A 21,317-nucleotide genomic window follows, 5' to 3' on the forward strand; every position below is an offset into this window, starting at 1 on the left:
CAGCGAAAGAACATGGAAACATGGGGCTGGGAGTCCTAAGTACCAAATGGCTCCAGCTCTACTTAACCATCTCTGTGATTTGGGAAAATCACTGAACTTCTCTCATCCTAACTTTTCCCATCGATAAAATGGGAAGAGTACCAATAATCTGGACTGCTTTGCTTGTTATCAAGTGAGAATTCCTCCTGAAATGCCTCATAAGTAACCATAAAGTGGGCACTTAAGTTAGCATCATTGCTAACATCTGATTTAAACTGCTAACTCCATGTAACTGCCCTCCCACCGATTAATAAGGTCACCTGTGCCCTCTTCAAAGGTTCAGATTTACTTATCCTCCAGGACACCATTCTTAAACCTTACAAGGACTCCGCACTTAAAAAATTTAAAGTAACCCCAAAGAGCTTTGGCTTATATAGGTTACACCTATTAATATGTATACTATTAGATATTAAAATGGAAAAATTACATACCAATTTATTTAATAACAAACATCTTAACATTTTTTAAATCTACATTTTTCCATACAAAAAATATATATAGTGAGATGAGTAGCATTGTTTCACATTTTTGAAACTGTCTTTAATGTCTGGTTTAATAGAAGACATCTGGATTCTCCCATCTGCTTCTGCATTCAATCTTTTGCCATATTGCATGTCATGTAGCCTCTGCCAAACTCCACTGTATTCTTATGAGAGAATGAGAGTGAGAAGGGCCAATAATGCCTTGGTGTTGCTATGAAAATCGTTTTGATCTCCTAGACCCCTGAAATGGTCTTGAGACCCCTAGGTGTTCTGGACCACACTTTGAAAACTGCTGCTCTTAGGAGTTCTCAAAAAACAACACCTAATGCACTTCTAAAAAGCACTTTTTAATTCCGTGGGCAACACTCCAGAAAGCCTTACTGAAAGAAACAGACATGCTTTCCTAGTGACTCTTGACCTACTTCTTTGTTTATTTTAGTTTAGTTTTACAGTCTTTCATCAAAACTGGGACTTATTCCAATGCTATATCCATATTTAACTTATACTACAATGAGAAATAATAAAAACGTCATTGAAAACCCCTGCCTTGCCAAAGTCTTTTATCATTTGCTTTTATCCATCCATATAAGAGGAAGAAGTTCTCTCTAACCTTCCCCTTTTGGCCAGTGCATCTGAAAATGTGTATTTTCCTTAATGCTCCTTTGTCATCCATACCTCTTCCTACAACCATCTCAAGGAAATTATTTGGAGCTAGGACATTTCTTTGAGCCATCTGGCCCAGCCTCTGTTTGTTGTATGTATCCACTCTACCAAGAGGCCTGTTGCTACACCTCATAGCCAGTCTGTCTCCTGGTTCTGCCTCATCCAGAGGCATTTCTGTGACCCACAGTCTGCTTTCTTAAAGTCCTTTGATGCTAAGACTTGGTTTTGTTCTTTTCCTAAAAAATCCTTTCTTAAAGAGATAGTTCCTTTCATGCTCCTCATCATACATGTATTTCCAATGCAGGAAAAAAAAGTTATTGGGTTGGGAGATGAAGACCAAAAAAGAAGGTTGATGTTGTTTTGTTTTGTTCTGGTTTTAATGTGAAAAAAATTTTTTTCTTACTCAGATCATGACTTATCATCAACCATAAGGACCAAGTATATTTTAAATAAAGTCATATTTATTGACATGTACACTTTAGAATGATATTGGACCCTAGAGAGTTAAACAGATCCCATCGTTTTCTAAGTGAGATAATGAGGCTCTAGGGTTAAATTTTCCCAAAGTCACCAGTAAAGTGATGGTAGATTCAAGATTAGAGTCTGCATTTCTTCTTCAGTGGTCATCTTATTATACCAAACAACCTAGAAAGGGGAGAATTTATTTTTTTGCATTAGATGCTCCAATCTCTCTGGTCTGTATCTCACAAAACAAAAACCAGAGTGATCCTGTTGACAGGCTATAATTAATGTTTTTAAAGGACCACTGCACTTATCTGGATAAAAATACATTTAACCATCATACCATACCTCTTTAAAATGCATAGAAACCTTTTCCAATGCATTTTCTAAGATATGGTTTTTCACACTGGAGTATAACTTCAATATACCAGGTGTGTGTGTGTGTGTTTTAACTGTTTTGAAGATGTTTAAAATTTTTTAAATATCTTAAAAATTCACTCTGCTTTTCCATCTATATTACCTTTATGCTGGAAAAAAAAAAGCATGAATTTCTGATGTGTAGATTTTTCTTTTTCATTTTGGCAGGGATATTAAAGAAGTAATCACTGCCATAAAGGGATGGTGCCGCTATTAATACTCTGTAATAGCCCTGTCCATCAGAATACACTGAATTTGAATGACTATGAAGAGCTGCAGCCTATGAATGACCCAAGTCATTTTTCCCCCTTGGAAGTGAATGCCTACTATTGTTTATCTGAAAGCAGTAATTATTAGAAGTGGCTCTGAGGACCAGGAAGAAAGAGCGCTGACAAAGCCTGGAGGTAGTAAGAAGTTGATTAGAAAGCAGTGTCACACTGGCCTCTCCTCACACCCAGGCAGCCTTCAGAAACCCGGGAAAGGATTCGACGTCTCTTCTCTCCCACCCAATTGCTATAGCTTTAAAAATATATTGTTAATCTTCATACTTCAAGTAAACTTACTTTTACTTTTTGCATACACATTACCCCTTTGATTTAAAGGGAACAATAAAACTTATTCGTTATTGCTTTCAGCTTTTCTTTTCTTTAAAAATAAAACTCACTTCACATCTGTATAGCACTTAATAGTCTTTCAAAGTGTCCACCCAATTTTGACTCACAGCAAAACAATGAGCAAATGAACTGATTATTCTCTTAAAAATGCAACATTGCCTAAGTGAAACTGACAGAAGCAGCCCATTAGTGACCCTGTTGAGGGATAGCTTTGATAACTTGGCATTATCCCTCTTACAGAAAATTATGGCAAAACCAATTTATTTGAGAACATCACCAAAATAGGGATATAGGCAGTGAGCACCACCCAAGTCTAGTAGCAAGAAATAAGGCAAGGTACAAGACAGAAAGGCATATGGGAGAGTTGGTTGGCAGACAAGGTAAGTTGGAAATACTCCCTTCCCATTTAGATATAGACACAGGGTGCAAAAAGGGGAAATTATGGGCTATCACTGACCACCAGACATAGGTCTTTCCTACTGTAGAGCTCTAGTTCTGGGTAGAAGTGAGATCCTCTTTGTTCCCCAAATCTCTCTCATGAGGCCGTTCTTCCTCTTCAGTTGGGGAGACAACAGTAGCCAAATGGGAACCAAGGGATCTGAATGTCAATTCTTCTTCGAAAACAAAGGATGGAAGTATCTGCAGTGGGGCTTTGACATAAAAGGTCAAGATCTTGGAACATTGGTTCAGAGCATAAGCGATTGTGTTTGCATATGCACTTCAATTATCTATCACACTCTTTTCCGGTTTGGGGGGCACAAGGAACCATGAGCAGCAGAGTTTCCCGGGACACCCTCTATGAGGTGGTCCTGCACGGGAACCAGTGCAAGCTCTGGAAGTTTTTGGACACTGGGGACTGCAGATCAGCTTGAAGAACTATGAAACTCAGAAGGACAAACACTTCTCGGGCACTATCTGGCTTAGGTCCATTCCCCACCCCAAATTCTCTGTATGTGTTCCAGGAGAGCAGCAGCACTGTGAGGGGGCCAGGCCATGGATATCCCCACATGGACATTGAGGTGCTGAAGAAAATCAACAAGAATAAGAAACTAGTCAAGAAGCTAGCCAAGAAGTATGATGTCTTTTTGGCTTCAGAGTCTCTAATCAATCAGATCCCAAGAATTCCTGGGCTCAGATCTGAATAACTTTGGCATGTTCTCATCCTTGCTGACTCACAATAGGAACGTGGTGGCCAACTCGATGGAAGAAAATCCATGATCACGTTCCAGATGAAGAAGGCGCTGTATCAAGCAGTGGCTGTTGGCCACGTGAAAATGACAGACGATGAGCTGGTGTACAACATTCACATAGCTGTCAATTTCCTGGTGTCATTGCTCAAAAAGAACTAGCAGAATGTCCAGGCTTTATACATCCAGAATACCATGGGCAAGGCCCACCAACTGCACTGAGGCTTAATGAACCATACTGCGGTTTATCGATCACCAGCAACTGCATCCACCTGACACCTGTACTGAGAAGACGGAGGGAAGCTATACGTAGTCAGGAATTGGGACCATCGGGGCCGGGAAATAGAACCAGGAACCCAACTAGGTGAAGTTACTAAGTTATTAACTGGGTGTGTGTAGGAGACATAAGCTTTAAAATGTATGGATATTGCTAAGATGGGAAGCTTGCAGATAACCAATCAGGAGCTAGCAAGGCTGTCTCCACCCCCTAAATTAAAAGCACACTTGCTTCCTCTTTTCCCTCCTCCCACCCCCGCCCCCAAAGCACGATGGATACCTGACATTCCTGTTATGGGGGAGCGCATCCTTGTGCCCATGTGGCTTATGGCCATGAGGGCCTCCAACATGGACTATTAGACTTTAATTAGCTTGGACACTAAATTATTCCCAACTGTAATACGGAAAGGAAGCTCTGGACACTGGCCTGCTCCTGGAACCCCAGCTGCACATTTTCCAGGACTGGCTTCTCCCAATAAACTTTGGTTCAATTAATTGTTTTTGTCCGCAATTTCATTCAAGACAAGAACTTGGACTCAACACCCTACAATTTTGGTATCAGTAACTTCCAGTTCATCTCCAAACTCTTTCCATGTCTTCCTCTGGTCAGTTAGAGAGCTACCTGGAGATTAGACACCAGCAGCTTCTTTGTATTCCAAGCTTGGGCTCTCCAGGTGGGATCTGTGTCCCAGTTGGCATTACTTAATTTCATAACTTGGTACCTTTTTTCATGGGGGCTGGAATAAAGAAAGACATTTCCTCCCTTCTTCTGTCTCTCCACAGCCCTCACCACATCCTGTGCTGATATTCACACTTGTCTCTCTACCCCTAAATCGTGTGTTCCTTGGGGCAGGTGTTCTTCATATGGTATCCCCAGATTCAGCAAAGGTCTTGCCATAACAGATGCTTGGGGACTGTTCAATTAATCATTGCTGCCTCTAAAACAAAAATCTCTGCTTAATTTCTAACATTTTTTTTTAATTTACTTGCACAAAATTATAAAGGAATAATACAGGGTCATGAAAAGTAGACAGTAGAGAAATCAGTCATCAGAAAGCCCTAAAAGGTCATTGATAACTAATTGTTCTATGCATCTGTAACTCTTGGGTGTTAAGTTTGAAAGCAGACTTTCTTGTCAGGGAGTAGAAAAATACAGAAGGGCTGATTTCATATCAGACTGTATCTAATATTAAGTCACAAACAAGCACTGGCATACAGTTTGTTAAGATGCATTCCCTGGTCCCATCAGGTCAACTCAATCTCTGAAACAAATTTTAAACTCTTTGTTGGATGCCTACTATATATTGAGCACCTTACCTGAGATGTCTATTCATCCAAGCTATTCAAATGTTTACCAGGAGATAGATCATACATGACACAGACACCAGGTATGGGTGGAATTTTCCAGTTCCTTACTGAACTAGTGGCCCAGACAACAGACCAGCATGGGCCTCTGGGTCATGACCTCTCCTTTAGAATCACCTCTAACACGCTACAGGCCCTGCTGTGGTATACCATTCCTTCCCCAGTAAAATTTCGCTTCCTCTCTCACTGCCACTGCTAACCCCTTGCCTCCACCTCGTCTCCTGCTCAATCATTTCCATAGGTTCAGACCAGTAATTGAAGGTTGCCTCCCTAACTCATCCTGAGATCCCTCCCTCTCCCTCAGTTTCCCACAGTTCTCCTGGGTTTGCACTCACTGGTCCATTAGTAAGGCTGTTCTTTCCTGAGCTGGAGTCCAGCTTCCTCACCACAACTGGCTATACCTGGTTCTTGTTTCACAAAGTCATTGGGCTTCAAAGGTAGTAGTGATCAGCATCCAAAATTTTCGCCAAGCTTTTATCCATTTGCTTTTATTGCTCCTGACAAGTCACATTTTTTGCCTTTTCCATTGCAAATCTGTGCTCCTCTGTTCTTTCTGAGAAATCAAAGTCCTCAACCTTCCACCAGCCAGCAAAGGTTCAAGATCTGGAACCCAGAATAGATTGTTTAACTGTTGGCCAGAAATTTAATTCGAGGTGCTGACTGAATACAAGTTGACAAATTACAATTTTATGACATCCCCCCAGTTCACGAAGTTGCTATTGATTTATAGTGTCTGCCATCATATGGGTTCTAACAGAATATTTGTCAATATCACACACAAAATATAAACATTAATATCTTTTAACTTAATTTTGGAATAGTACTGGATATAATAATGGTTTCACTTATTTCCTATGGGCAAATTCCTTGCCATTTCATAAGACTTTTATATACATACTAGAGGCCCGGTGCATGAAATTCGTGCATGGGGGGGGAGGTTGTCCCTCAGCCTAGCCTGCACCCTCTCCAATCTGGGACCCCTCGAGAGATGTCCGACTGCCCATTTAGGCCCGATCCAATGGGCAGTCAGACATCCCTCTCACAATCCAGGACTGCTGGCTCCCAACTGCTCACCTGCTTGCCTTCCTGATTGCCCCTAACCACTTCTGCCTGCCAGCCTGATCACCCCCTAACCACTCCCCTGCCAGCCTGATTGATGCCTAACTGCTCCCCTGCCAGCCTGTTTTCCCCTAACTGCCCTCTCCTGCAGGCCTGGTCCCCCCCAACTGCCCTCCCTGCAGGCCTGGTCCCCCCCAACTGCTCTCCCCTCCAGGCCTGGGTCCCCCCCAACTGCCTTTCCCTGCAGGCCTGGTCTCCCCCAACTTCCCTCCTCTGCCGGCTTGATCGCCCCCAACTGCCCTCCCTTGCAGGCCTGGTCCCTCCCAACTGCCCTCCCCTGCTGGCCTGATCGCCCACAACTGCCCTCCCTTGCAGGCCTGGTCCCTCCCATCTTCCCTCCCCTGCTGGCCATCTTGTGGTGACCATCTTGTGTCCACATGGGGGCAGGATCTTTGACCACATGGGGGCAGACATCTTGTGTGCTGGAGTGATGGTCAATCTGCATATTACTTTTATTAGATAGGATAGAGGCCTGGTGCACAGGTGGGGCCAGCTGGTTTGCCCTGAAGGGTGTCCTGGATCAGGGTGGGGGTTCCCTTGGGGCGTGGGGCGGCCTGGGCGAGGGGCTTGTGGTTGTTTGCAGGCCGGCCACACCCCCCGGCGACCCAAGCGGAGGCCCTGGTATATGGGGTTTATTTATCTTCTACAATTGAAACTTTGTAGCCTGGAGCGGAGCCAAGCCTTCTGCTTGCTCTGTGGCGGCAGCCATTTCTGTTGGGATTTATGTATCTTCTATAATTGAAACTTCGTAGCCTTAAGTGGAGGCCTGGGCCGGCCAGGGCTGCAGAAGCTTGGCTTCCTCCATCGCCGCGGGCAACCGTAGCCTCCTGCTCTTTCCAGCTCCGTGGCTGCCGCCATTTCTGTTTGGATTTATGTATCTTCTATCATTGAAACTTTGTAGCCTTGAGTGGAGGCCTGGGCCAGCAAGGGCAGGCGGAAAGCTTGGCTTCCTCCATTGCCAGGGAAACCCAAACCTCCCTCCTGCTCTCTGTGGCTGTAGCCATCTTGGTTGGGTTTATTTGCATATTCACTCCTGATTGGCTGGTGGGCGTGGCTTGTGGGTGTAGCAGAGTGATGGTTAATTTGTATATTACTCTTTTATTAGATAGGACTAGTGGCCAGGTGCACAAAATAAATTCGTGCATGATGGGGGGGGGGTCCCTCAGCCCGGCCTGCACCCTCTCTAATCTGGGACCCCTCAGGGGATGTCCAACTGCCCTCTCGCAATCCGGGACCGCTGGCTCCTAACCACTCACCTACCTGCCTGCCTAATCGCCCCTAGCCACTCTACCTGCTGACCTGCTCGCCCCCAACTGTCTCCCCTTGCTGGCCTGATTGCCCCCAACTGTCTCCCCTTGCTGGCCTGATCGCCCCTAACCGCTTCTGCCTCAGCCCTGCCACCATGGCTTTGTTCAGAAGGACATCTGGAAGGTCTCCTGGTCTAATTAGCATATTACCCTTTTATTAGTATAGATTAACACCAACTTTTCTATGCTAATAAAAACATGGGCAAAAGGCAAAATTAGGTGAAAAAAAAACATTTTGGTAATAACTAAAGCTAAGTAATTGCACATATTATGGAAGAGATGTGGGCGTTATTACCAGACTCTTCTTAGTTCTTTGTGACTATTTATTGCAATAAGTAGAGAAATCATCTCCCATATCAGTGAGGCCATAGAGACATAAAGGCAACCTTCCACCAGCCAGCAAAAGGCAGACCACAGATAAACAGTGGAAGACAACATTAAAAGGGTAAGGATATCTGTGTTTCAAGGCTATCAATGAAAAGAGAGAGGATATTTAAAGATTATTTCAAAGTAATGCCAGTGAATGTAACAGAACAATTGGAAGCAGCAACGACAGCCTGGCAAATCCTCCGTAGGAAAAGAGAAAGCTGCTTCACGTGGACTGCAAAGTGTAATTCCAGGGAGAGCTCCACATGACCTTCAAATACTATAACGCTCCACCGATAAGGACTGAAGGCCAGGGAGCATTTTATAGGCCAGGTGCTAAAAGTCAGCTCTACCGAGAAGATGGAGAGGGTGGAGAAATAATTTCCAGCTAATCAAATAATTTAGTCAAGCTTAGAAACAATTCACCCATAACATTTTCCTCTACATGTCTTTAGCAAGTCAGTAACGAAGTGGAATATGTGGATATTACAGGATAGTTTTTTCCCTTTTTAAATGAGATTATCTAAGGCTGCTTTTTTCTTAGTATATTTTAGAATCTGAGCTGACCCAACACAAAACAGATGGGAATGCAAGTAGCCTAAAAGATACTTGAAATACAAAAAAGAATGTGGGAAACTAAAGGCAATTTCCAATTGTAAAATACTGCTTGGGGGTGAGGACTTTAAGCTTAACCTTAGAGGGGGGAAACCAAAACAAAGTAAAAATCCCACAAAAACAAGTGTTTTCAGCAAAAGTCACAGACTCTCTGCGCAGAGGATAGGACCAGGGCTCACAAGGCAGTGACCACGAGGCATGGGCAAGGGTTATATGGAAAGAAATCGTGAAAACCTCAGTGGGTGAGGGAGCAAATGCAGACAGCAAAGAAAAAAATAATTTACTAAGTAAAGATAACTAAAGCTGTTCCTTAGCATTACCACATACTCTAGCACAGTCATGGACACCTGGAGCTCTGGTAAATGCCACCCGCAGCCACATCAAATTCCAGGAGGATTAAATCTCCCCACCTGGAAGGGTCTGTAACTGTCCCAGTTTAATTCCTATCCTGGTCACCTTCGGAACCCATAAGTCTCAGGCTCACCACCAAGCTTATGCTAGCCTATTGTTCACCTGCTGCATACATGGGACAGCAAAATTCTCGTATATCTAGAAGCAATATGGCATTTGGTTCCAAAATGCCATTCCACGTGGGAATTAAAACAGGCTAAATCCACATGCAGTTAATGACCTTGAGAGTTTCCTCCCTACCCACAGCCAAGGCTATTAGCACTCTATAAAAAGCCGATGCTTAATCAATATCCAACTCAAAGATTTCCACCTCCAGTCATCCTCTGCCACACCTCTAGTTCTCTCCCCCCTTTCCATTGCTCCATACCTGTATCTCCTTTATGACCATTACCCACCAAAGAAACAATCCAGGTTGTTTGATTTCTTTTTTTTTTTTTTTTCCTTAACAAAACCTGCTGGATCACCTTTCTGAGCCCCCCATTCTGCATTGGCCAAGACTCCTGGGACCTCACATCCCAGGTAGGTCTATTCCCCTACCCTTCTCCTTACCAGCAAAGACACGTGGAAGAAAGAACTGTTGTCTCAGGAAGATAACACTGCAGAAAATATCAGCCAATTGGGCTGTTGAAAAGAGAAGAGAGCCTCTAGAAATAAGAACAGAGTCTGAATTTAAATTCTAAAAGGAGAAGGTGAAAGAATTAGGAGAATGTAGTACGCCAAGGGCAGAAGGCCACATTTGTGCAGTGGGTACCAAAGCCATGGTAATCAGGGTGGGTGATGGCATCAAAGATGAACTTCCTTTACTGTCTTGCCAGGATAACTCTTCAGAAAGACCCAGAATAGTTAGATACTCTACAGTAAAGATCCAAGACTAAAACCTTTGTTTTCTTTGTTTTCTTGTTTGTTTATTTAACTTCAGTGTTTGAGAGCTAACTATTAAGGGTTCCCATCTCATAAAGGATTTCAGTTATTTGCTGAAGCTGGTTCTATAAAGTAAAATACATAACTTTTATATTTGTGAAACTCTTAAGTATATGCCAACCAATCTAAAACAGGCATGTTAATTTCTGAGTCCAATAGCTTTGTGAATAGAAAGTTTCACTGAACAACAATCTCCACATTTATTCGTTAGTCTTCCTCCATTATGGATGTTGGTCAAAATGCTGTCAGTTTTGTTTTTGAAAATCATTGTGGTTATGGTTTCACAATCAAATGAATCCACATAAGGAAGTATATTTTCCATTTCAGGTACTGAAGCGGACACTGGAAAGACCCCGGGAGTTGGAGTGCAGTCAATACATCAACGTTTTGGTGGAGTGATGCTATGGAGCTTGGGTTCTTGTTTGTTAATAATAAACAGATAACTAAGTTGTGATTCATACATTCATTCAACAAATATTGACTCCTCGTTAACTGTGAGGTACTAAACCTGTTGATGTCCAAGGTCCAAAGAAGCACAGATCTTCACCTCTGATCCTCGAAAGTCCATATTGTAATGGGGATAAATCATGTAGGAAAATAACAATACACGGCAGCACTGGCTTCATGCTATGTGGGTGGTACAGAAAGCAGGCGCTACAGTGCTCACTTCCACTGAAACAGAGGCAGGCACAGATGCCAGAAAGTGTAACAAATGTTTGCAGCCCTGTGAGAGGTTTAGAAGGGAGATTCCAGGCCGTTGCTATACCTCATCCTAATTTTATCAAGCTCTCTCTAGAGCCAACAATGTCTTCCTGTTATTTGATTCAACTTTACTGTCCTCTAATTTAAGTCCATTTCCTCTGAGCAAATAAAGAATTAATCAGTGTCCTATTTATATCAACCCCTTTGCTGGGAAGAGCTTTAAGTCAGTTCTTTGCTATACCTTGAATTGGCCAATGACTATCAGTCCTTCATTTTTCCTTCTATATTTTACAAAGTGGTGTCTTGGAAATATAGACTAATATGGATATGGATATATATATATATGGATATATATATATAATCTCCTGTGAGTACACATTCTTAATAGCATCTGAATTATGAAGAACTACCTACAGGTAACAGCATATATAATCTTCGGTTTGAAATTTTCCCTTTGGGTCTTTTTTGGATTGGCTCTGCAACTGAACCATCCAGGCTGATGCTCATTTTAAAAACAAGTACCTGTTTAGGCCCTCGTGGGTGGTCCCTGGCACAGACACCAAAGTTAGAACCTAATCATAAATGCTTTTTCTTCCTCACTAAAGAGAAGTGAGCACTATTATTGTTTCCTATGGTTCTGCCTTCTTTTTTAAAAAGCCTTTGCTGATCATTTGCATTAATATTATGCTAATAAAAGTAAGGGGATGCTAACTAATTCAGTCTCTTCAGCAGCAACTAAGGATCAGAGACAGAGAGAGAGGGAGAGAGAGGCAATTTACATATTTTCATGATTGGAGTGAATTGGCGTTTAAATACTTGTCACCATTTCTGAAGAATAATAATACATGTTGGGCCAGCCTGGGCAAAAGTAATTTCTCCAGTGGAACCATCTAAAGCCCAACTATTTCAAGAGACATTCTGTTTCTAAGTATGCATCTCAGATGACAAGGATGAGCATTCAAACACAGGGCAGCCATCTGCATCATAAATAGATTTCAGTTCCTCCCTGCAAAAGGAATTCATTTACTGCTGAAGGCCATTCACTTTCACTTCTGAGTGCTTATTCCTCAAAAAGCTTCCAAGTATTGTGAGAACAATGATTAAAAGAGGATCTTTCCATCTGCGCTGCATTAGACTACAAGACAGCCCCTCCTGAAAAACTAGCTTTGCATAATTCATTGTGCCATTGTACACTCTAATCAGTGAATGGCAATAAGCTATGGAGTGAGTACAGAGGAGGAAAGAGAGACCGACACTTATTGGCTCCCTTCTAGGTGCTCACCTAGCTCTCACTGTTGGCTGCTCTCCATGAATCATAGTACATGTACCCTCACCTTATCTCCAATAGGTTCTTAATCACACCTGAAGTGCTGTCGTCATTTTTAGTGCATATTAATGTCCCAAGAAAGAGTATTTCCTAGGTGATTATCACCCGATAGTGTAGAAAAGAAAATTCTACTGGGAGACAAGAGAACTTGGGGCCGTCTCCAGCTCTCCTGTTCCTTGTGTGCACATGACAGATACATTCACCCTACAAAAAGAAGGATAATACCTCGCCTCTTCCAGTCCTAAAAATTATATAAGTCTCATCTGTTCACACTGACTTTCACCTATAAAGCCTTCATTTAACCTGCCACTTCAACTTAGTGTTGCATTTTTCAAAGAAGGAGAAATTAAAGTGAGGTAGGGAAAGGCCTCTCTAGGTTCCCTCACTTGCCCCTCAACCATAGCAGCTTCACATCGATTTGTTTGTTATTTGGAAATCCATTTAAGCAGGAAAAGGAATCTATGAATACAGAAAATTCGAAAAACAACTGCTTTCGGCATCTCAAGTTTACATTAAAAACTTTTAAAGTTATACGCTTTAAACACTGAAAAATTAATCAAGCAGATGGTTTTCATGATGATATGTATGCAATGTATATGATTTTTAAACCAGAAACAGTAGTGAGAAATTATGTGGGCACTAGGGTTAAAGCCAGGGAGCAAATTTTATAGTAAAATTTCTCACTTTCCATTTCTTATTACTCCATAGGGCATGAAAAATAAATAGAAAAACATTTTGAGTTTTATATTTATAGGCAACATAAATGTATAGGCGGCATATGGTAAGGTCCCTAAGACTCAGTTTGATAGTTCAACAGGAATGGAAAGAATTGTCTCACAAGGCACTACAACGTGAACTGGATTCAACTGTAGTGTCTTCACATAAAATGATTTTACTTTCCAATCAATAACTCATAGCAATTGACAACTTCACCCAACTCATTAAATAATTGACAGAATCTTAGCAGGAAATCTTCCTGAGTGGTTTTGACTGTGACAGTAAATTGCTTTACACCAGTGCTACCCAAATAAAATAAAATAAAATAAAATAAAATAAAATAAAATAAAATAAAATAAAATAAAATAAAATAAAATAAAAGGCAAGCCTCGAAGGTGATGAGCTCAGTTTGGACCTGCTGAATTTAAAATAAGTGGAGGCCCCTGGGTGACATCAGGATACCTGCAGCTCACACCATCTTCCGTGAGATTCATTTGTCTGCCTCTGTGCCTTAATCAATGGTCCTTTGGGTGCAATGTGTTCCCAGGACCAGCAGCACCAGCATTGAGAGGCAGAATCTCAGACCCCTTCCTGGATCTGCTGAATCCCAGTCTGCGTTCGCCCATGATTCCCAGGTGTCTCCTACATACACTCAAGATCAGCAGCTCTTGACACAGGTACCGCCTGGAGGGAGGATAATTTTAGAAGGCATCCACCATACAGGGAGTGGAAGGAGCTCACAGGAAACAAAGCAGTTTAAACAGGATAAAAGAACCTGTGGGGCCGGAGGAAGAGGTTTCACGTTTGGAATTTAAAAAGAATCATCTTAAAGGTAAACAATAGCTCTCTTTTTTTTAAAGGACATTAAATAAAAACTGAACCAAGAAGAAAAGGAGGAAGAAACAAAGGAAACAAACTCTTGAAAAATAATGAAAAAACCACAATGGCAAATCCATATTTAAGCTGTAAAGAACTTCTATTTAGCCCTGGCCAGTAGCTCAGTTGGTTGGAGCATCATCCGTAAACCAAAAGAGTTCAGGTGCGATCCTACAGAGCAATGTTTCTCTCTCTCTCCCTTCCTCTCTCTCTAAAATCAATAAAAACATATCCTCGGGTGAGGATTAAAAAACAAAACACACTTTTATTTAATCCCAAAACATTAATTTGAAAGAATATATGTACACCTATGCTTATTGCAGCATTACTTACAATAGTCAAAATTTGGAATCACCCAAGTGCCCATCAGTAGATGACTAGATTAAAAAGAAAATTATGGTACATTTATACAACAGAATAGTACTCAGCCATAAAAAAGAAGGAAACCTTACCTTTTGGGACAGCATGGATGGACCTGGAGAGCATTATGCTAAGTGAAACAAGCCAGTCAGAGAAAGACAAGTACCATATGATTTCACTCATATGTGAAATCTAATGAACTTAAATAAACTTGCAAACAAAATAGAAACAGACTCATAGATAGAGAACAGACTGACAGTTGTCAAAAGGGTAGGGGGATTGGGAGCTTGGTAAAAAAATCTGAAGGGATTAAGAAAAAAAAAATTTCAGACACAGACAACAATATGGTGATTACCAGAGGGAAAGGTGGTGGGAGGAGGTAGAAGAGGGTAAAGTGGGGATAAATGGCGATGGAAGAAGACTTGACGTGGGGTGGTGAATGCACAATACAATCTACAGATGATTTATTGTAGAACTGTCTACCTGAAACCTATATAATTTTATTAACCAATGTCACCCCAATAAATTCAATTAAAAAATAAAAACAAATTGGAGTTCTTTATTTGAATAAAAATAAAACTTCTATTTATGTTTAAAATAAACTCATATTAATGTTCCTGAATATTCAAGGATGCTGAACAACAAATTCATTTGTTGAAAAGCGAATTCGATGGGAGTGGAGGAAGAATAAATGGAAACTTGGCGGCCACTACTTGCTGGGCAGAGGGCAGCAGAACCAAGAGAGAATAAGAAGGCCTGAGTTCTAGGCCGGCTTCCCAGGGAGGCACCTCACCTGCACGCCTGTCTACCCAGTTGAGTGATAAGAGGTCTAGAGAACAAGACATTCTCTTCTCGGATTCTCCAGCTGAGACTGGCGATGATTAAACTGGCAAAAGGTGTGATTCACTTTTTGCCTCCAAAGACTCCCTGACAATAACATGAAGAGTGTTCCATTCCCCACCCTCAGCCCACTGCAACTGCCTCATCCCACCAGCTCACCCAGTGAACAATTTTCCTGAAGTTTTGTTCAGAATCCAACAGCTATGCAGAGCTGATTTCCAGCCTACCCAGCCGTCTTCTGTGCCCTGTCTCCCAGGTGACACTGACGTCCCTGGCTGGGTTGCCACGCACACACCCAGGAACACACCCAGGAGGCTGAGGCCTTGCAACCAAGAGCCCCTCCCACGACCTGTGCAGGCGGCTGCTCCCTGAGGGGCGAGACCTGCTTCTGAATGCTTCTGGCCAGATGCCAAGTGATTAAATACCACTGTGCATCATTAGCATTCCATGTAAAAGCCTTAAAATCTTTTTTAGAATTTGGTCTTACCACAGGTCACAGCAGCAGAGCTGGGAATAGCACGCTGTGCTTTCATGTGGGGAGCATGCACAGGAATACAAATATGGCAGGAGATGAAAGCACAGCAGACAGACAAGGACAGGCTGCTCTTTCAGCAGCAGGAGCCCCGCTGAATGGCCATCAGGGCACCATGCCTACTTCTCGGCAACTTGGAACACAGTGTAAACCCGCACACTCCTTCTGAAGAGAGTGCAATTTGTCTATTGCCATCCTCTTGCCTTAAATGATGCTCCAAGATGGATCTGGAGAGGTGGTTTGTTCTTCCAGAGCAGATGCCCTTCACATTAGCATGTGAAAGCTGCTAAAGCATCTCCTGCAATGAACTCTTCCCTCTACAGGAAGCTGCATCAGATGGTGCCCTCTGAGTGATAGCAAACCCACCTGTGCAAGCCTTCTTTCTGGTCCAGTGTGCCTGGGGTCACAGGCACATCTACCAGCCACATGGCCAGTGAGCTCTTCAGTTAACATCAGGATGCCTACAGCTCACACCATCTTACACGCGATTCATTTGCCTTTACCTCTGCGCCTTTATCATGTGGTATCATTCAAACACAGAGGCACACTAACCCTGCCAACTTTTATTCCCAACACATCTCAGTTCCGACAGAGAAATTTAAAAGCCCTGAATCTGCTAGGAAATGGAGGAAATTCTCATGCTGTATTTCAAATGTAAATGCTAATTAAATTTTCATTATCTACGCCGCACAGTCCCTGCATTTTAAGAATAAAAGGAGCACTTGATAATTTGCCAGGAACAGCGATCACAAGACGAGGTAGTCACCACAATCAGCCCCAGTTTAAGGATGAGGAGACTGAGGCTCAGAGAAAGAAATCAACAGGACCAGGAAAGCCAGGACACAACCTAGGCCAAGTGGCCCCAGACCCCCTGCTTCAGTCTCTACAGGAGAAAAGCATTTGAAACCTGTCCTCAGAAAGAGTCGAGTTATGGTGGAGAGAGAGCTGGAACGAACCTAAGGATCGCTCAGTCAATTCATTGTTAACCAGTCTGAGCTTCCCAGCCGGCCCAGGAGAGGAAGGGCAGTAAATCCACTGTAATTACCAATGTGCTAAAGACATAAGTGAGACACGCAAGCACTCCAATCTGTCTTCCTCCAACACAGGCTTTATTTTTTAAGAGCCAAAGAAAGGGGTTCAAGTTCAGCCTGAAACCCTCTGCATCCTTAGTTTCCTAGGTCTCATAAAGTCCAGCCCTTCATTATTCAAATGCGAATCTGGCAAGGTAGAAAAATTGGATGCTTTGCCCAGTGACATACAGGTAGTTAGTTGCTGCGCCAAATCTCTAAAAAGGTTTCTGTGTCCCAGCCAGTAAATAGCATAACCAACTACCCTCCATTAGGACAGATGGTATTGTGACAGAGAAAACACATTACTCTCCAACTTTATCACCGGGCAATAAAGACAGGCAATAAATACTCTTTTATTGATAATTATTTTCCCTCTGTGAACTTTGAGAGCCTAACCCACTGATCCTTTGGCTAGTCTAAGGAACGATTAACCACAGTGTTACAACTTCACATGTTTGCCAACATATTCTCACCTTTTGAAAATAACTCTTTTGGAAAGAATGAGGCTGTTAATCTTAAGACTTTGAGACATCACACACTAGGAATCTTCAGGCTAGATCTGGCTGGCAGAAATGTCTGTTTGTCCAGCAGGGTGCTTCAAACATTTTTAGATTGGCTTCCCACATTTTTCTCTTGCAACATGTCCTTCTGGGCAGTCAGCAGGTGCCATGGGGCTGGGCCCTATGAACAGGGGATATCATTTTCCAACCCCAATTGGGAATCCACATATGAGGAGGGCTGACAAGTTATAAGTGGATTTTCAACTGTGCAGGTGTCCGACGCCCCAACCCCTTGAAATTGTTCGAGGGTCAGCTGTACTTCCAGTTTGCCATAGTTCCACCAGTCCTATCTGGACGTTATGCTACCTGGTGGTCCTTGTGGGCACCTGGTTTTTAGTTTCTGCTTTCCTGCATCAATATTATGGCATTAAAATAGCATGACCCACTATTTCAAACCCATCACCAATGATTAATATCTAAATTCTGCATCAAAATAGGGCTCACTTTATCAAGAAGGAAGCAAATGTAGGAGGATGGCCAAGGGATATGACTGAACTGGGAGATTGGGTGTCTTGATTCTGGTTCTTCCTCCATCAGAAAATAACTATATTACTTTGATCAAGTCATCTAACCTCAATGGACCATGGTTACTTACTCATTTGTAAAATGGGCAAGTTGGGCGGGCTACTTAAGATTTTTATTTTTCCAACTAAAATCCTGTAACATGTCTCTTATTCCAATCCTGTACAAATATAGGCATTTTTCCCAGAAAGAGGGGTCTTAGCGAAGGGGGCACATGAGGGATTCTAGTTACATAAACCAGAATTTGATATATGGTTTCTGTATTTTTCATGAAATCTTAGGCAAGTTATCTAAAACTCTTTGTGCCTCAGTTTCCTCACATTCATTCATTTACTCAAAATAATTTATTGAGCATCTAATATGTAATGGATACCTTCTAAATCCTGGGGATTCTGCAGGGAACAAAACGAAGTCCCTGCTCTCATGAAGCCTACATTCTAGTGGCAAGGAGACAGAAAGTAAGCAAATATTTATAATCTGTCAGATGGTAAGAAATGCTATGAAAATAAATTAAGTGTGTTAAGAGAATGGGAGAGGAGAGGTTGGTTGGATTATTAGAGATGGGAAGAGAAGACCTCTCTGATAAGACACTCAAGTAGAGATCTGGTGAAGTGAGGAGTAGGGGAGGTTTAGCCATGCAGCTATTTGTGTATAAATTGTTCCGGGCAAAATAAATTGGTAGAGATTGCTCTAGGAGTTATAAAAACTTAATGATGCGACTGGCAAGCAGAACTCCTGACAGAGTCCTGTGATGAGCTGCTTTCTCCCCTACTTCCACCCTCACCACTCCCCCTCCTCTAAACAGGTAGAGTTTTCAGGATGTACTGTCTGCCTTTACTCAACACCAAAGATAGCAAAGGAAAGCAGGCCAAGGGTGAGAAGACCTCACCTCTAATTCCAAGTTCTAACCAATGACAATCTACAACTGTCAAATCCTATTTTTGAAAGAGCACCAAATCCTTCTTCAGCTGTGTTCTGAGAAAAATGCTTTCATAATAAAGTACTCCAAAATACATACACGTAGTTAAAATTTATGATCTGCTCTCCTCGGAGAGTGGGAGATAAGCATAGAGGTTAACATCACAGTCTCCATGTCAGAAAAACCTGGATCACGTCCCAGCTCTCTGCTTGTTGCCTGTATGACCTTGGGCAAGATCTAAACTTCTCAGAATCGCAATCTCCATTTTTTCACCTGTGAACTGAGGAATAGCAATGTTAGCTCTTTTCAGACTTGTGGTGATAGTTGAATGAGCTTATGTTCATAAAGCACGTGGAACTTTTTTGGCACAGAGGATAGTGCCCAGCGAGGAGTATCTATTTCTATCAGGGCTATGGTTTGCAAGTTACACACATCAATTCTGATTAAACAGAAGAAAGTTGTTTTAAAAGCTCACTGGCTGGCTCCCCAAATGTCCAGCAACCAGGAATAATGCCCCAAATTTTGCCATTGAGTGGCCCAGGGACATTGGCACAGCAGACAATGCAACACACACACACACACACACACACACACACACACACACACACACACACACACCATGCCTGCAACACCAGATACTGCCCTGTTGCCCAGTAAGAGGAGAGCTCTGCCTCCCAGCAAAGCTGGGGAAGGAAGGAAGGAATTCCCTCAACCAGACCAGAATGAGAACTCAGATGCTGGACAGTCAAAAGCATTGGCACGTGCCCAATGCCACCACTACTGCAATATACACATCCTTTGGAGCATGTGCTAGTTTGCTCATGCGCCTTCCTCACCTAGAATGCCCCCGGCCCCTCGTCATACAGCTCAGCCCCATCCTGGAGGCTCCTGCTCTGGGAAGCCTTCCAGCCTGACTCGGCTGCCTGCTTCCGCCCTTCCCAGCTAATGCTCTTACAAGGGACCTCATTATAAACTGATTTACACCCTAACTATGCATACACATTCACAAACAGACACAAATCCTTTGGAGAATACACAGGGTAGAGATTAAAAATAAATGCATACATGATTATAAATAACTGCCTGGTTCACTAATCATTCCATGCGTGTATATCTCAACCCACCAATGAGGCTATAACTCCTTGTTGACAGGCAACACCAGCCTTTTCTCCTATACCTGTTAGAAGCCCATTTCCTGTTCTTTGCCAATGCTTAATACCTCCTCCTTTAAATCTGGGATAGAGAACAGTTTTTATATTGAGGGTCAAGTATCTAATTAATCTACACATATTCTTTTGTTAAGAATAGATTCAAACTACCATATAGAATGGGAAAAGTAATTGGTGTCAACAAATTTCACAAAAGATTAAAGCACTGTAACTTATAATAATCACTTCATAAAATCATTTTTACTCCTTATTTTCAGATTTAAAAAAAACAACTCACTATCTTCCCACTCTGAAAAGTGGGGGAATCCCACACTGCCCCATTTTACCAAGGGGGGAAAAACAAAACAGGCTTGTAGTTTTTTCCCATGGAATAATATCCCCATCTTGTGGGCACTGTTGCTCAATGTTTTAAAAAAAAAATCCTGGTGACATTTTCAGAACTGTGACATCTATTAATAATGTTCAGTGTTAGATAGAATTAAACTACAACCCCTATTTGGCCCAGAAACCAGAAATCCCCTATGTCTTTAATAAATGCTTTTTGCACAGAGCACTTACAAACTTAAAACAATGAAAAGCCTACAATATTGAGGCAGGCATCAAACAGGTCTCCAGAAAAAGAAAAGATAGATATAGATATAGATATAGATATAGATATAGATATAGATATAGATATAGATATAGATATAGATATAGATACAGATATGGATCCAGAGATACTTAAAGAGGAAGTCCTCCCATAAAAGGGTTCTCTCCTCCCAGTGAGTAATAAACTCACTGAGGAAACATCTATTGAGTTTCAGGGTGTCTAGCACAGTGTTGGCTATTATACTCGGGCCAGGATCCGCCAAGCAGAAGGCAATACATAAGTGAAGGGCAAGGAAACTGACAAGAACCCCAGTGGTTCCCAGCAGGCTCCTGACCGTGGGCAGGAGGCTGATAACGTCGGCCTGGGCTCTTATCCAAGGGAAGCAAGGTTAGGAGGCATTCAGAATATGCGTGTGCAACAAAGATGAAAAACAAGAAGGGAGAGGAGGTGGTGAGACAATGGAACAATGGACAAGCAAGAGGAGGAAGCATCAGTAGTATCCTTTTCATCAAGGGGACGAAAGGGCATGTACATCTATCAAAAAGAAGTAAAAACAAAAAGTGGGAAAAGAGTCTGAGAACAGTTTCCATCTCACTTTTTTGCACTTCAAATGCCCCTTGAGAATCTGAGCAAGTCTGCAACTCACAGGTTCCACAGATATTTAAAGTGCCCTTGTCACTTCCTCCCATCCTTTTGAGATAATTATCATGCAACAAGCTTCTTTGGTCTTGCTTATATTCACTTTCCTTCATTCAGATAGTCTTTTAGTGGAGACAGGGGAATTGTGCTTCCCAAGCCAGACATGATGTCAACCCACTGTCTGTAGCCATCATTTGCTTCAGAACAACCTTTTCTGTTAAAGAAGGTTATCACTGCAATGCAGAGCACAT

General features: G+C 42.3%; 1 protein-coding gene and 1 pseudogene across 3 annotated transcripts in view; one reads left to right on the forward strand and one right to left on the reverse strand.

Moving 5' to 3' along the window:
- The window catches only part of ARHGAP18 (Rho GTPase activating protein 18), a 170,842-nt gene that overhangs the window by 65,981 nt on the left and 83,544 nt on the right, over window positions 1–21,317 (reverse strand). The window lies entirely within an intron of this gene.
- LOC308245904 (large ribosomal subunit protein uL1-like) lies at window positions 3,445–4,086 on the forward strand (annotated as a pseudogene). Its single transcript has one exon. The product of its transcript is annotated as a large ribosomal subunit protein uL1-like (transcript).

This window comes from Plecotus auritus, assembly GCF_963455305.1.
Source record: "Plecotus auritus genome assembly, chromosome: 4".
NCBI lineage: Eukaryota > Metazoa > Chordata > Mammalia > Chiroptera > Vespertilionidae > Plecotus > Plecotus auritus.